This window comes from Osmia lignaria, chromosome 7 (genome assembly GCF_051020975.1).
Source record: "Osmia lignaria lignaria isolate PbOS001 chromosome 7, iyOsmLign1, whole genome shotgun sequence".
NCBI classification, from domain to species: Eukaryota; Metazoa; Arthropoda; class Insecta; order Hymenoptera; family Megachilidae; genus Osmia; species Osmia lignaria.
In genome coordinates this window covers 8,872,251-8,890,007 of record NC_135038.1, presented here as the reverse complement: position 1 = coordinate 8,890,007, position 17,757 = coordinate 8,872,251, and the positions used below count along the sequence as shown (strand labels likewise).

Here is a 17,757-nt window from a genome sequence, read left to right as displayed (position 1 = left end):
CGCTCGGCGTAGGCCAAGCGGAACGAGGGAATTACTTCTGGACAAAAGTTTACGCGTGTTGAAGCTGACGAATCATTTCTTAGGGAAAAAAGAAGCTTTCTTCGGATCGACAAATAAAAGAAAAATACGAAAAAATTCTAACGATTTTGCAAATTATTCCTTTCACCAATTTCTCTATCTTGATCCGGTATAAAATTCTTAACGCGAGAAGTTTCCGTTCAGGGTGAAGAGATTCTAAAAAGTTTCTTAAATTAGTTCCCCGTACGAGACCGAAATCTTGCAGGATTAATGGAAGGATTCTAAGAGAAATTATTATCGAGGCTATTTAATTGTCCTTTCGTGCTATCTTACACGCGCAATTTACTCGCCGAATTCCTATTTACGTATCTAGATCACCGGTACGAAACTGGTTCTATTAATCGAACGAGATTAATCGACTATCCCGGAAAGCAATCGCTTCCTGTCCATAACCATAGCACTGAGAAACTGAAATTGTACGTGTACCAGGTATCTGTCACGAAATTTGACCTCGATTTCGAATAATCATTGAAAGAGAAGTCATTTTCTGTTCTAAACAAAAGTACACTAGTGGAATTAATTCTGGACACTTTTAAATTTCTACTTAAATTTCGCATTTGTTCAAATTATTTAATATATAATTCTAATTTTAGAGCGTTGCTTATATAAAAAAATCAGTAAAAGGACCATTTACAGCCATACTTTTAATATACAATAAAAATGACAATTTACAAAAAAAATTAATATTTCGTTAAATATCCTTTCATCCTGTGATTGGCTATTTCACATCATGCTACGTTTCATGTTGCCAGGCGCAAAAACAAAAATAACAGCACAGTTTAGATTTTTTTAAATTAAAATTTTCAAACATTTGCAAAGCAAATCATGTGAAAATATGAAGTATAAACATCACAGATTACAATAAAAATATTACGGTATCAATTTAGCATTGCAGAAATATGAAATAAAGAATATTTTCATGCAAACTGTCCAGAATTAATTCCACCAGTGTACCTGCGTACTATTATAAAGGAAACAGGGGTGTACGAAGATGACCTAACGATGGAAAAAATGTGTGTTCCTCGTTCGACAGTGTCAGCGGAACGAGGCGAGGAAAGAAAGCGTCGCGTTGATCGACATAAATGGAGCAGCCTGTAGGTGGCTGTTAAAGTGGAAAAGAGAAAGAGCGAGGAAGCGTGGAAAGGGATGAGAGGGAGGGTTTGGAGGGAGAGAAAGGTCGATCAATATCAAGCTAAGCGTTCTCCACCTACGGGGAAGGGACCTTCCCCTACCGAACCTCGCGGACCTCTCGGTCAAAACGACACGTCGCGATCCTGGACGAATGGATTTCACGGTGATTCGGGGTAAACGGGCTCCTCAGGTTTCCAGTAATCAAGAAAAACTTGCCGCCTAACATTCCACCCCGGCTAGAAGTTGCAAAAGTTTGATGAAACTCGTCCACCCCTGTCCCTTTTATCTCGCCGCGTTTCGCCGCGAGCAGCCAGCAAATTTCACTGTGTCATCCTTCTGACGCGAACCTAACGACTATTATGCTCTCCCTGGTACACCTAACCGCGTACTTTTTTCCCTTCCACAGGGATTACTTTCCCTGTATATCTGCGAAACATCGCGCGTTCAACTTTAACAGCTCGCTTATGAATATTCCGCCATTATTTTGAATTTTCGTTCCGGGTGAATCCGTGATTTTATCGATTGTTCAGATGCAAACGCGATCGTTGTATTCATGTAGAAACAGTTTAGGAGCGAGTTTGTAGGAACAGCTTGCGGAGTTTTCATAAGGGAGCGTATGTTAATGTCGGGGCTCTCTCCATGGTCCGCCGTTCGAGGGCGGACGAAACCAACTCCGTATTTCGCGATTTCCACGCGAAAGAGAATCAATTAGTGGAAAGACGAAGGTTCTAGTTGACTAGAATTTCAACGAAAACTTGTCCTGCGAGCGTTTAACTTCGATCGAGATTAATTGCACGCGTTTGTCGCGCGTTAATCGTCTCCTTTTAACTCCGGTCAATGGGGCGTTCGTCGAGGGCTCGATTCATCGGCGATGTCAGTAATTAAAGCGAATCCAAGGATAATCAGATGCTAGGAAAGCGAAGGAACCGAAATTCCGCGGCAATTAAGGGTATTTATAAAACGAGTTGTACATTGAAGGCATTATAACGACGGGGACAAAAGAGAGGGGAGAAAGTGCCTGAATGCGCCAGACACCTTTGTAACAGCGGTACTCGGAACAACCCTGAACGAGCCTTCGCATGTACATAATTATAAAGCTCAGCTCGTGGAACGATGTTTGATAATTAGGGGAAGAAAAATATATAATTATGCATCGACGAAATTTCAGTGCATGCAATTAGGCTTTCGGATCGTCGAGATTCTGTTTACCCGTGAAACACAAATGCTGTTTTTTACTTACGTTCAGACGATACTGGAACGTTTCATGACACGTACCTGAAACAAAAGTGAAATAAAATATTAAGAATCCCAGTTGTCCTCTTTAAGGGAGACGCGCGGAAAATGAAAAATGAAATTGTACGTTTTACGATCTGCTCCAGCAACGAGAAAATACAGCATCGCCTCGAGCTTCGTAAAAGTATCTTAATCGAAAGTTTCGTTAAGTGTATTGGTATCGTGAGTGCAAGCATACGTCGTGTCGAGTATAATAGAATATAAACACGGTGACTAGGGTGAAATGGCATACGAACGGCATATGCAAACCGACGTCGATGCACAATCTACTTCGAGTATGCACACGCAGCAGGGGAAGAGAAAACTCTGTGAAAAGAGAGGGAAAGATGGCTTTCCAATAGCAGAGTACTCTTTATTGATCGGCCAGGAGAAAAACGACTGCCAAATAGTGCAAAGTTTTCTTCTATTAAACGACTATTCGACTTGCTCTCATTTTTTTATTTATTTTTACATTCGGTACGATTAATTTATGGTGTAAATTATCATCGGTACTATTTAATTTAGGTGATACGTTATCGCAGATTCTTATCCGCGCAATGTACAATATGCTTGACACGATTCACCGCCGTATTCTTGCTGTAAATTCTTCATTTTCTTCCCTCCCCGACAATCCATATTTTTCGAAGATCATAAAACCGCCGCTATTAAAGCGCAGCCACCGCATTCTGACCCATATATCCTATTTTTCGTCAGGCGATAAAATTTTTAGTAGCAGCTAGTCAAAAGAATTCATGGCGCTTCTCTTCTTTCAGGGGAGAAATAAAAAACAGAAGAACGAAATACATATGGGGCGATAGAAAAATCTCGTTTCAAAGATGTCTAAAATTAAACGCGATGGTGCGGATTATTCAAAGAGTTTACCATTAATCTTCTAATTCGATGAGTTTGCTATTTCAAGTTTGTTAATTAACTGATTAAATGGAAGTCGTAACAAGTCCATTAGCAATTAACGTGTTAAAATGCTCCTATTTAAGTGCAATTGAATTCTACTTTATTTCTGAACTGATATCGTCTGCATAATCGAGAGCAGCGCGATAACATTCCCCTTCAAATATAATCAAAATGGTAGGATATCAGGATACCGAAATGGTACAAGTTCCTCGGCCAACCACGAATTCGGATATTTACGTATCCTATTAGCCAGCTATTCAAACTACGATTATCGAAGCCAAGAAACAAACTCTATCCATTCGGAGAAATCACCAGAACATGGCCTTTAGTTCGAGCACCAAGATTAATAAATTAATAAAACTGAAATAAATTACTAAATAAATTACTAAAACTAGATATTAATTTTCTAAACAAGTAGAAAATATAATATAACGTATTTTTTGACTCTCGGACGGCGGACCACGGAGAGATCCCCAATTTTATAAATAAAATATAATTATTACTTTTTCTAAACAAGTAGAAAATATAATATAACGTATTTTTTGACTCTCGGATGGCGGACCATGGAGAGAATCCATCCCGAGACGGCGGACCACGGAGAGAAACCCCAATTTTATAAATAAAATATAATTATCTTCCGTAGCCCGAATACTGTTTGTTCCAAATAGAATTATTCTATTTTCTACTTTTTTGAGAAAAAGGAACCAATAACTGTGCACGTTACCCTACTTCCTTTTTCTAAATCTTCGATTCAACATCGTTCGACATTTTTTTCCATTCGTAAAATAGGAAAAAGGGGCGAGTTTCCATCGCGAAGGAGACGCACAGTTGGCACCGTGAGCCTTCTATCGTACGATTTCAGGGAAAAGCCCGGGGCTATCCTGCTGAGAGGGTAGTTTCCGAAGGGTGGACCACCGTAGCGTGGATATTTACGGGTCACCGTGTACGTATTTCGTCGGTGATTGGTGGAATGCGTTTTCGTCGACCGGCGAGGGTCGAGAAAAGAATTGAACCACTCGTCGATGCCAGCTCTTTGTCCGAGATTTTACTTCGACCCCCGTTTCCGGATGCAACCCTCTTTCGAACAATGTACATACTTTTGTTCGTTCGTAATTTATGTTCCATCTATCTTTTTCCCCTCCTATCTTGCTTATTATTACTGCTTCTGATTTTTCCATTTCTTCCTCGAATCGCCCTCTATTAAACTATTTTCCTTTCCTCGAATCGTTGAAAATTCGTGGAAAATTCAAGCGATGGTACCGTGATCCGTAACGATCTATCATTCCGATTTGTCATCGTTAGACATCTGTCGTTCGACACGTTTCTGCTTTCAACCGATTCAACTGGAAGATCGCTGGCTCGATTTTCTTCCCGCCTCCTTCGTTCTACTCGAAATTCCAATTACCCTTTAAAGAATTTCGCAAGATACACGATCGTTACGTTTCCGAAAACACTGTTACCGTAATAGAAGGAACGCCGTTCTATTTCCAGGTAAAATGAAATTCGTGCTACGAGTGTCCGCGGGATGAAGTAATTTACGAACGATCCTCGTGAAAACGCGGACAACTGCATTCTGGAAATTATGTGCGCCATTGTTTCTCGTGAAAACGTTGCGACCAGGTTTAACGGGGGCCCTGGATTTTCTCGCGGAACGGTATAACTCGCTTTCAACGTGACGAAAAGATCAGGTAACTCGTAGTAGGAAGAAACTACGTAAAGGAGTCCAGTTACCAGTGCAATTTCCGCAACAATGATTGAGTGCAACGCAATAGCGATTAGGTTTCCGAGAGTATCAAATTCGATGAAATGGTATTAAAAATAAGTTCTAACAATCTATTTCTTCGACCTGTGTCGTTCTTCCCTTAACCGTCCCCGTTTATCCTGTTTCACGTGTCGTATCGCGTTTCCATGTAAAACGTTCTATTACACGAGCCGGCGTGCATTTACAAAGGCCCGTAACAAAGTTAACCAGCTACTCAGCCCGGAATTCTGCTTTTGAACAAAAGGCGAAGTTTTAGCGAAGGTAACGTAACGACGTCTTACATCTGCTAGGAGAGGCTTGTCCTTAAAAGCTTTGCTTTTAACACAGCTACGAGTGGAAAGCACGGCCGAGCGACACCTGCGAAACCGATTAATAATATCTACACATGGTATTATTTCAACTCGACTCGACGTGTATCCCGTACATCTCGTTTTCGACGCGCCAAACGAAAGCAAACGGAATAGAAAAAGGCTTTTGGTAAAAGTTCGGGAGGTTGAGAAGAAGAATTTCGAGGGGCCTGGCAAGTTTGCAATATTTGAATCGCTGTTTAAGAGGGAAAAAACTGTTTGCGTGATATTTAACACTTTTATTAAATAAATGTAACAATGGCACTGAATCGTCCTGATTGGCTCCCAGCTAGGGAACCCGGGAAGGTTTTTATCCGACGGATAAAAAAATAACATACCGCTCGGTCGATGAAAAATCCGGTACAGCTTGAAACGTTTTATTTTGACGAAAATAGATAATTGAAAGAGCGTGCTGAGTCGAAAAGTGGATAAACCGAGTCTCGTACGGGATACAATTTGTATAATGCCTTGAGAGAGTAAGGAACAAGAAGCATTCTCATCATCCTCCGCTTCCGGCAGAAACCACAACGCAATCCACGTTTATGAAACATTTTCATTCGAGCCCTTCTGGTTGGCCCTTTGTGTTGCGCTTGTTTCCTGCATTATTCTGGCCGGCAGCGGAACAACGACGCGTACTAAACACAATGGAGTTGTGTCACTGGCCCCGTCAAATCTCTGTTCAATTTAAAGGAACCTTCCTCGCGTCCGTATAATAGAGCGATATTTCATAACGAACGGCCACGGTTTATTCTCTTCCTTCCGTCGAATTATTCCCGCCAGCTACCCAACAAACGACCAATTCGTTCATCTAATAATATCAAATTCCTCTTAATGGATCTAATAAACCATTATCGTCTAATTACAAATTTACTGCCAATGTCGCGTATTAGGAGATAATTCTATGATAGTCGAAGTGTTATTTCGAAATTCGGTGCCCGTCGAAAAATTGGAGCACTTCCGGCGATGGATGCTGGGTACGGCTGGGCCCCTCATTTTGCAATCCCCTTGATAACGCAAGGAGTCTCCTTCCAGGGGGCCCAAGCTCGGTTACAAAATAACGAGGGGTCCAGCCGTACCCCAGTCGCATCCCCCCATCCAGGGCTTTGTTTTTGCATCCCCAGGTCAGGGTGTCCCAACCTGGTGCCGAATTTTTCTAATTAAAAAGGCAATTTTACTCCGTCTTCCCTGAATTTTTTCTCCCCCTTCTCTCCTAATTTGAAAAAAAATCCATATATTATTCTAAAACGAGAAATTCCCATTTGTTGGCCAAGCATAACAGGCGAGCCCGTAATAACGCTGTAAAATAAGGGATCCTCATAGGCGACATACCTGACGGGGGAATGCAATTAAATGCAACGTCGAATGGGAGGAAATGCAAAAGGCACTTCCTGCTGGTACGGTGTGTAACGGCCGATCCCCGCGAAATATAACGCGACCGTTGCAGTAATAAATAATATCTCGGAAAAGGGTGGGTGGAGGATGGCTAAGGGTGGCGGCGGCAATGCGTCTACAACGAACACGAACACACGCGTGACGGCTGTCGGTCGCATTAATTCTCCTGGATTAATTGCACTCATTAATGCGAGGCATTACGACTGCGAGCAACGCGATACAACGATAGGAATAATCGTTGGATCGGCAAGAAATCGATCTGCAAATGTTCCTCGATCGTCCCTTTTACATATGCAGAATTTGTTGAATTAAATTTAATTGAAATATAATATGTTTAATATGTACAGAGATGAAATTGTTCCACGATGGAATTGAACAAAGTAGAATAACTCTAAAATGTAATATCAAATTTAGTTATTACTAAAAATTTATTGAATTATATTTAATTGAAATATAATATGTTTAATATACAGAGAAATGAAACTATTTCATGATGGAGTTGGAAAAAGTAGAATGACTTTAATACGTGATATCAAATTTAGTTATTTCGAAAAATTGGTTGAATTAAACGTAATTGAAATATAATATGTATAATATACAGAGAGATGAAATTATTTCAGAATAGAATTGAAAAAAGTAGAATAATTATACAATTTTAAAAATGTGATATCGAATTTAGCCATTGCAAAATTGTTTTCTGACTTTTAACGAACAATTCCCGACAATAATATAATTGAATCCCAGTGGCGCAGATTCGCCGCGTTGATTACGTTTCTTGTAATTAGCTCTGTCGTCGTAGTAAAAATATGCAATTGCGAGCGAAATTCAGGGAACAATTTATTGGAAGGCATTAACATTTTTCCCGACGATGTCGTATTGAATTTTATACGCGCAAGTGGAATTAATTGAACAAATTCGATTCGTATCGAACCGTCTATCTCAAATCATCTTTAATATTTTTTCTAAAACGAAAAGCGAAGCTGCAAAAATGTAATCTAACAAAACTTTTTCTCAACACCGATGAAACAAGTAACATTGGAAGAACTTTCAGAGGGAAAAAAATGAACACCATCGATCTGTAACGTATCGACGTCTCGATATTTCAGAAATTTATAGCGTTCAATTAGTTTCGCTACAACTTCCCCGATTCTACGAGCGTTCGTTCCAAAAACAATCTACAAAATTCCGAAACTCCCTGAAAATCGGGACAGAATGTATTTTCTTGTCGGGAGAATTCAATTGTAATTCGTATGCAAACTTTGTTAGCTAACACGAAACGAGGCTAACTGTTATAGAAATTTACAACAGTAGTTACGCAACAAATTAAGCGCAAGAAGGAGACATAAATTTCAAAGAGACGAGTGAATTATAACTCGCAGTTTGTTCTACGCTTATTATTATTCTACCCGGCAACAATCGTGATTTTACGTATTACAATGGAATTAATATATAAAATAATATCTAACTGTAGGGAGAGAGAAAAAGGCATTTTCGTCTCGGGATCGTTTGCCAGACTCCTCAGTGGGGCTGACGACAGACGATCATTGCCTCAGACGCCTATGACCCAGATTTTCAGAACTATAATCACATGCCGGGGGACCGCCAGCGAGAACACACTCAAGCCCGCTGCCACCTAGCGGTCGCCGACCCGAACTAAGAGCGTCCGGGGAGACTCACCGCCTTCCCCTTCCACTAAACGCCTACTGCATCCCGATGAGATGTTGCGGAGGCTAAGGAATGCGGGTACGATTGGTCAGAGGTTTCTAGTCACGCCTAATGCACACGCATTCTAGACCGTCGCGCGTTATTGGTCGAAACGCTCACACATACTAAGCCCGCCGCTTGCACACCGCAAAGTCAAGTGGTGTGGGTGCGTGACGACGTTGGGACTAGGTGGGACAGACCGAGGAGTCACTCCTTAGCCTCCGCAACATCTCATCGGTGTACTTACATAACGAAAGCTACAGGGTGATTCTCTCGCTAGTTTACTCAAAGGAAATGCCCCCACACCAGTATGAATGGACCCAAGCCCTTTTCACGGACATAGCTACTGTACGCGTCTGCTAAGTTGAGACTCCTAAGGAATTGGGTCTGATTGGTCGGAGCTAGATGGGCCAGACTTAGACACGCACACTTATACAGTTGACCCACACGCATTCTCGCTATTTGCTCTCTAGGTTACAACTACTAGTAGAAACTACTACTACTACTACTACTAGACGAGGGTTCGAGGTAAGGATCAGGCGGAGCGTTTCACACCTCGAGTCTCAACTTAGTAGACGCTTACAATACAGTATGCACCCTGTCAACATGTGGGTCCATTCATACCGGTGTTATTTCCTTCGGCATTTCCCTTGAGTAAACTAGCGAGAGGATCACCCTGTACTTTTCCACGATAGTGTACGTTTCATGGACCCTCGGGTTGGCCTACTAATGCGAAACAACCATGACCGTGCAAGTCATTTGCGAACCCCTCGAACATCCCTCCGAGCAAGCGTATAAGGCTAAACAATTATCGCATTGTTCGCGAAAATGTATCGACCGGGTTGGTCCGGGGTTGTATCAGATCTCGCCGGCACGAGAACACGCAATACAATCGTCTCGTTCCGAGGAAGAGCTCGTTAATTACGGAAAATAATTGGCCGGCAAGCCAGGCTAGACAGTGGAGGGGGTTGTGTCTGGCCTCGAGATAAGGATTCGAGACAAGTGGAGAGGGGTAGAAGAAGTTGCTCATCGTGGGATACGAAAGCAAGGTAGAGGGGTAACGAAGGGTGTCTAGAAGAGAAGTTCTTTATGTTTCTTTTTTTTCTTTCTTAAAGTCCGCGAGAGGGATGATCGGAAGAGATGGGGGTGAAATTCATTTCCCTAATGGAGGAAGGAATATCGCGTCTAACGATGCCGCCAACTAAACAACCCTCATCCACTCTTGCAGAAGCTTCATCCCCCTTCTCTCTCTTTAGATGATCTTCCTCCCCTGTTGCAACTTTTACCCGGCCAATTTTCAAGACGCTCGCGAATTTGTCGAAAACCTAGCTGCGATAACAAGATAATTTCAACTTTCTACCGCGAGACTTCTGAATTTCGGTGAAAGTGTCGAGGGAATCGCTCGTGAAACGACTGAAGTACTTAACGTTCGAAAAAATAACTACCCTCGAATCTAGCCAGCGCTGTTCGAGAGTTTCCTTTAATAATCCTACGTTCCAATTTTCTTTCGACCGCGTCGGAAGAGGAATATCGTTTTTCGGCTCGGGCAGAAGAATATTCGTAAACAAAACGAAGCGGAGGAAATAAAGGTCGCCGGATGCGATCCAGAACAATTCAGCAAAGGTATTAACGTCGGACGCAGAGACGGGCAGCATTTTCTGGAAAATGAAACTGTACGCTGCAGCGGTATCATCGTAAGGATGGAAAATGGTAGAGGGTGAAAAGCAGTTATCTCCGAGGAAGAAATTGCTTTCGGTTTTATCACGCGGTTGCGATTGATATAGATTGATGGTTTACTGGTTCTCTCTTGCGCGGAGATGGAACCGAATGATGTGGGTTACTCGACGTTGTCCGTTGAAAGGCAAAGTGGTAAAAGAAGCGAGGAATTTACCTTTGCACGATACACCAAGGAATTTCGATATCTCAGAAATTCTTCTTCGATTCTATATTTTCATTTCCTCGTCTAATCTCGAAAGTGTCAATTGCCCCAAAACCAAATTCGACTTGCAATGGCTCATTCGATAGCTTATCAAGAGAAAACAGTCTGTACCAAGTTTCAGCCCTGTATCTCATCTGGGAGAATAGTAATGGGTAAAAATGTAAAACATTTCACAACTGGGTTTTTAATTTTTTTAACTATAATGCGCCTGACTAAAAATTCTCAAAAAAATTGAGAATAATAATGTTAATAATATACACTTATAAAAAAATACTTCCATACAAAATCGCCATTTTTCAGAATTTTTTGAGGATTTTGATTTTTTACAGCTCGGGTTTTCAATCTAAAAATCTGCGTGAATAGAAATATATCTGATTTTTTCCAGAATTTTTGACCAAAACGTGTTTTACATTTTTGCCCATTACTACCTCCCAGATACAGGGCTGGAACTTGGCACAGACTGATTTTTCTTGATAAGCTATCGAATGAGCCATTGTAAGTCGAATTTGGTTTGGAGGCACTTTTGACCATTTTATCCAAACATAATATTAAGTTTCCCTTCCGGTTTTTGTCGATCAGTTTGTCGGGGGGAAGTTATCGAACCGGGTAGTACGTTCGTTTAAACCGTGCCTACAGTATAAATGGAGTGAAAATGGATGGCGAGAATCGCGTAAGTGTCTGTAAAACGAAGTTTCATAGATGCGGCCGACAGTCCCGCCCAATACCATCGAATACTTTCCGAATGACCCGTGACCCCGAGGTAACGGGCGTTCCGAGTGCCGGCTTTGTCGACCTCGACACTTGAACGAGTTTTTCAAGTCGTTGGTGAACAGCCAGCTGATCCAGTTTCGAAACTTTCCGATTCTCATTCTTCCGAAGGAGTTCTCGCAGGAAGAGCAACAAAAATGTTTCGCTACGTCTAATCGGTTTAAAGTACCGAAAGATGAAAAAGATTCGTAGAAACTTTTATCAACAGATACCTAAACCTTTGGAAACTTTGAACCCCGCTTTTCTTTGATAAATCACTGGCACGGTTATCGACACCGTAAACAACATTATTTAATTACACGATTTTGTTAGAAATCGCGTCAAAAAGAAAGGGTTGTAAGAGAAAAATCATCTCCCTCGGATGACGGACCAGGGAGAGAGCCCCAATCTTAATTCCATTCTCTATCACATATTATTTTAATTTTCTAAATTTTACACTGCTTCTTTATAAATTATTCTTTCAATATATGAAACTCTCTTTTATAAATGTAAGCGTGGGTCTTGATCGACCCAAAGAAGTTCCTCGTTCGGAGTCGTAAAGGCACTCCTTTCCAATTTCCATCGTGAAACCTTTTACTTCTGTACCACTTGGCGGACTAACTACCGGTGTTATTTAAGAAATTATTATTCAAACGTGCTCGCCGACTGCGAGAGAAACGTTAACTCTTTCCCCGAAACTCCTCTCCCTCGATATCCGATAGGAAACTTCAATAGCAATTAACAGGTGAAAGGCTGTTGGGCTTTTGTAGGTATCGAATCGTGGAGAATTCTAGCGAGTACCAGAGAACGGGAAGAGAAAGGAGTATAAAAAAAAAAAAAAAAAAAAGAGAGAGAGAAAAAAGGAAGAAAGAGGAGAAGTTTCTGTTCATTTGAAAGAAGGAACGGGCTCTCTCGATAAGAAGCGTTGCTAAATCGAGCGGTTCCGGATAACCGAAAAGCTTAGCACATAGCCGGGAAGGATTCGCATTTACTTCGGTCTGCTGTTCCGTGAGGACCAGACGAAGGATAATAAACAAGAACGAAGGTTAAATTCGAAGGCAGTCTTCCGCGAAATAGCCTGTATCCCCGACAGATACAAAGAGACTACGGAAGTTTTTCCAAGGGAAACCTCATGGTTCCGCAGTTCATTTATCATGTGCCCCGCCCGACCGAAGAATAATATCGATCGTAAAACAAACGGTCCGGTAAAAGCATCTGCAGTCATTGATAATGCTCTGGAAATCGTCGACCAAACGGTGTTACGTTTCTCACCCCATCCGTATCCAACCGCTTTCGATTCCAGTTTAGTACGATCCGCACGATTTCTTCGTGATTTCATCGCGCTACCCTTCATTTTTCTTTTTCTTTTTTTTTTCCTTTTTTTTTTTTTTTTTTTTCTTTTACGATATAGAACTCGGATTGTTAAGATGCTTTCGGTGATCGTCGAACAGGTGAAAATTTATGGGACGAACAACAATGGGCCGTTCGCGTTAAGCCACCTTCGCGCACAGTGTCTCGACAATAGATACATTTTGGCTGACGGCATTGTACTCGGCTGCCTTATACGCGGCTATTGTTCGAGAGGTTGATCCTCATCGAGCGACGTCCACCAGAGCCAGGTTCGACGACGAGCGAAGTTTGTTGACGCGGACTGAAAAGGGACAACGCTTTGGGAAGGGTTTTGCTGGAGGGATACCGTCTAGTAGCCAGCTAGTGACAAATGCTTCTGTTTACAATGGATCTAACCGAGCTGCGAGCATCAGCGATTCTGTTAGAAACGTACACCATCGGCCAAAAATGACCAATTACCAAATTCGGTATAATAATAGAATTAAACTCTTCAGGGAGGATTTTTTTATAGTGAGAAAAAATTGAGTTATTCATTTTATATTGACAGGAATTCAAAAAGCAAAAAAATGAAAAAACAATAAAAATGTACAAAAAACCATAACGTCCATATTTGTGGCCAGTGAGTATTAATAGTAATTTATAAGTGAAATGATTTTATACAAATTAAATGTCCACATATGAGGCCAAGGGTGTCAAGGGGTTAATAGAAAATTTATCAAAATATTGAATTCTATTAGAAGTTAATGAATTATTGAATATTCGTTAACACTAGATTTTATTGCTATATATATAAAAAAACTTAAATAATTTTATTTTAAACATATTTTGCTTTTTAATAGAATTATGAATCCCTCCCCTCCTTAGTTCCAAAAATCCATACGTGCTATACTTATTTTGACGGATGTGAGTCCGGTAGTCTAATTAGGGTGCTTGAAATTTCTTTAAAATTCAAAGCTTTCCAAGGGTACTATATAATGGATAGAATTTCACCCTTATTCAACTCTATTTGAAATAAAACTCCGACTACTCATTCGTTTCTTCGATACTCGAAAACGACGTCCCGTTTCCGCTCTATTCCAGACGCAAACATCCGCCCTCTCCCTCGGCCAAGACTCGATCATCCCCTGGTGAAAGCCTCTGAAGGCTATCGAACGAGAAAACTTTCCTCGCATATCTTACAGTGAGGCCGATGTTTACCGAGTTACAATTCTCGATAGGTTTTACAGGTCTCCGAGTGTCGAAGAAAAAGGGAGAAATTTTCTTAATGCATGAAAATTAGCTTTAGTCTACGCTGTTGGATTTACTTGTCAAGCCCTGAGAAGTGGCTGACAAATGGGGAGAAAAAGATGGGAGACTCTTTCAGACTAACGATAAGGGGCAAGAAAGACCCGTGGAAAGAATTCAATTATTTTGTTATAAATTGTTGATTGTCGAAAATCAACCTAAGACACGCCTGTATCTCGGTTAAGTTATTCAAAACGCGCGAGGACGATTTCGTTGGTCGTCTTGGTTCATACCGAATCCAACGAGACCCCCCGGAAACACGGAAATGTCACGAATTTCAGGTTCGGGAAGATTGAATGAGCCATGCAGAATGTTCGTGCAATTTACCGTGCGGAGTAATTCTACTACGGATTTCAGACAATTTAAATTGTCTTCCACGGATGAAAGAACATTATGGGACGAGTACGAACGCAGGGACCTACTTTCCCGGTAAATTACTATCGTGAATCGCGGACTTCACCTTTAGGATGCAATTTACCGGGAATATAAGTCTTCCCGGTATCGACGTGTAATGTGCTACCATCCGGAGAATACGATTCGATCCATCGAACCCTGTGATCCCCTTTCGATCAACAGTTTCGATGTTTCGAGGAAACTGATGGCAAAATTGCTGTAACGTTTCAAACTGTTCGATCGTACGACTATTCTTAAGTATTAAACAATATTATTTTCGCTAAATCCTATCGTCAGTTGTAATCTATCATTCGATCAAGGAAAAAGAAAATATTTTCCTTAGAGAAGATAACGATATAGAAGAAGAGACTCTAAAAATCCTAATTTTCATGATATTAATATTAAAAGTAATTTAGAAAGAAAATAATTATATATTATAATATTTGCGAATAACAGAGTAGAGAATTATTCAAAATTTCCCGCGTAAAAGTGACGGTCCGCCAGAGACCTATATATAGAGAAGCTCCACCCACGCATTGTCATTCTCCCCGGGGAAGCCTAAGGGGTAGGATGGGAAACCAGGGCATCATTTTCCCCGTGGAAACCTAATTTTCTAATGAAATGCTCTTATATTGAAAAAATAATGTCCAAAGGAACAGAATAAAGTTTAATTTCATTAAATTAGTAATACATCCAGTTGAAAAATAAATCTTAAGAGTCCTATGTTCCCAACAATATTTCTGATATAATTAAACTTCTGTACCTTAATGGGGAATTATCTGATGAATTAATAATTTATTATCGTTAACGATGTTTCAATCTGATTAAGTTCAACCACGTTAATGTAATTTCAAAAGGGAATGAATTATCTGCGGAAAATCGCTCGATGACAGATAGATTACTTATTTATCACTCGTAATTTGCTCTTCTGTCTCGTAAATATCCGATCGGTTAGACGGAATTATAACAACGATTCCGCGTCGGACAAATTGTAAGCCATCGATTCGATGCATTCGGTGGCACGAAATCGGACGGAATGGAATCAGTATCGTGAAAGAAATCCCATTTAAGCGACGTGAAATTTCAGGAAACGCCAATGAAATTGTAGATCCTTGTATCAAGAACGACACGGGGGATGAATAAATCTGGGGAACTTGAAAGATCGAAGAGTACAATTCCCTTTTCTCCGTGAGGGTAATGTAATTTTTAACGGCACCGGATTCCCAGCCTCGTTTAAAGGGTTTTCACTATGCAATTTAACGGGGCTTATAAATCGCTTTTCGTATCGATTATCGACGATCGCGTATAATAAAGCGAATTCGAGAAATACGAGTTTCTTTGAATATATTCTTCGAATCGAATGAAGTTAAATAAAAAGGAAAATTGAAATACGTGATTATATCATGTATTAGTTACGCTAATTTGGAAATGCCTGAACTCATAATTGACCAGAAATTCTGACAATTAAAATGAAATTCCCCGACGTTAAGGCATCCTTTCATCACCCGACAGGAGCAGCTAACCATCGAAACTTTGCCTCTAGAAAGCATTCCAACTTTCTCCATTCATTCTATCGCAAACCTGTCTGTCTAAAAGCAAGCCTCTAATGTATTCAGAAAAATGTCAAGGCTATTATTTTCAGTAATTTCAAACTCGATATGGATTTTTATATTTACCTCCTCTTTTAATAAAAATTCTAGAAATGTAATTTAGTGATATTAACTTATTCCAAGAAGAAGCGATGTCATATTAAAATATTGAATTTCCACCATGTAAAACACGTCACGTACTTCGTTTTTCAGGTCGTGGATGCATAAATTAAAAAGGGAAAAAAAATAATTCATGATACGTGACTAAATTACCTCGTCCTCTCGTTTCTACATATATTAATAAGGATATAAATAACAAACTACCCCCGGATCCTTATCTTCTCCGAGGCTTCTTCTTCTACGATATCACAGGAAAATTTAACCTGATTTCAACTTCCGGCAAATTAAACTCCCCCGGTTGCAAACGTTGCAGTAACACGCTTCCGGATAAATAATTTGTCACCTACTCATTTTAATTAAACATACGCGTTTCGATATTGAAAACGAAACCCGTTCGCCCGTTCGAATCGAATATTCCATGTCGGCGCTCTCTGAACACGTGAAAAAAAAAAAAAAAAAAAAACAAAAAGAAAAGAACCAAACTCGGTCTCGTTTTTGACGTTCTTTAGCAAGGACGAAACGCGGCAAAGAGGAGAGAAGGAATCAATTTCCCCGGGAGCTGCGAGTCCGCGCAATTAACCATCGAATGAGAATTTTACGGTTTCGTTCGTGGATAGCGACTAGCAGAGATCGAGATTTTTTCTTCCCACCCTCCCGTCGACTACAATATTGAACGGCAATGGTGGATCCGAGGGGCGAGCATAAAGGATAAAAAGCAAAGGGGTGAAACGCGCTTCGCGGAGCGCGGTTCATTTTAAGCGCACTGATTGATGAACGAGACTGCAATGCCTTTCAAACCTTGCATCAGTCTCCGTCCAACAAACCTCGATCCTTTAAATCACCAGCTTGCCAAATCTTTTTGCAACTCGACGATTCTACGTTCACCGAGAATCTACCAATGCAAAAAGAACGATTCAATTACTCCATTGTTTTGAAAGTTTTTAAATTTATATTATCGAAAGAACACGTTTCTTTCGCCGTGTTAATTAATGGAAGAAGTCGCAACCCTCGTGAAATCCACGATCGCCACTCCCCGACAATTACGACCCCTTCGTTCGAAGAAACGACCGAACCCGAACCACTCTCATTTTCGCCATTATTCGAACCGGAAATCAACTCGAACACCCTTCGATCTTTATTTTTTTCCATCGAGGGGTTCGATAAATCCGAAACGCCCATCGAAATCCAACCCCAAATAATCCTGAATCTGAAGGCGAATTATCAATTATATAATAGAAATTCTTTATCGATCCTTCGAATTATGAAATTCAACCATTTTCCGCCGTGCTTTTATTCGTAAGAATTTTCTTCAATTCCCCGGCATTTCCGGCCGCAAAAAACCAACTAATGGATGTTTTCTCATTAATCATCGCGTTCGGGACTGTGGTTGGTGCAATTTCTAAACGACCCCCTCTTTATTTTCATTCGTTTCACGCGTATATTTTCGTTTCAAAGCCCCTGTATTCTTCGAGTGATTGCCGAGAAAGTCAACGGACATTAATGCGACGTTCGTGCAATCGCCAGAGATTAATTTCTCCATCCTCGTTTCCTATTCGTCGCCGGCCGACAAAGGATCTTGGCTGGCTGCTTTTAATAGAATCGCGGCTGAAACAAGACTCCTGGGAACCCATTATGACCGTTGATAAAGAAAAAGGGGGTTGGAAAGGGCCCACCTAAATCGAGCCTTTTAATTCGCTCGAAAAGTGTCATCGTCCACCGATCATCCGGTCTATCACG

At 40.7% G+C, this 17,757-nt stretch overlaps 1 protein-coding gene across 17 annotated transcripts in view; it reads right to left on the bottom strand.

Moving 5' to 3' along the window:
* The window catches only part of rho-5 (rhomboid-5), a 133,390-nt gene that overhangs the window by 97,676 nt on the left and 17,957 nt on the right, over positions 1-17,757 (bottom strand). The window contains exon 1 of one of the 17 annotated variants that reach the window (XM_034324609.2): positions 2,450-2,484. The exons of the other annotated variants lie outside the window; for them this stretch is intronic. The gene's annotated coding sequence lies outside the window, so the exon portion shown is untranslated. Of the gene's footprint in view, positions 1-2,449; positions 2,485-17,757 lie in introns of those variants that run through there. 17 annotated transcript variants of the gene reach the window in all.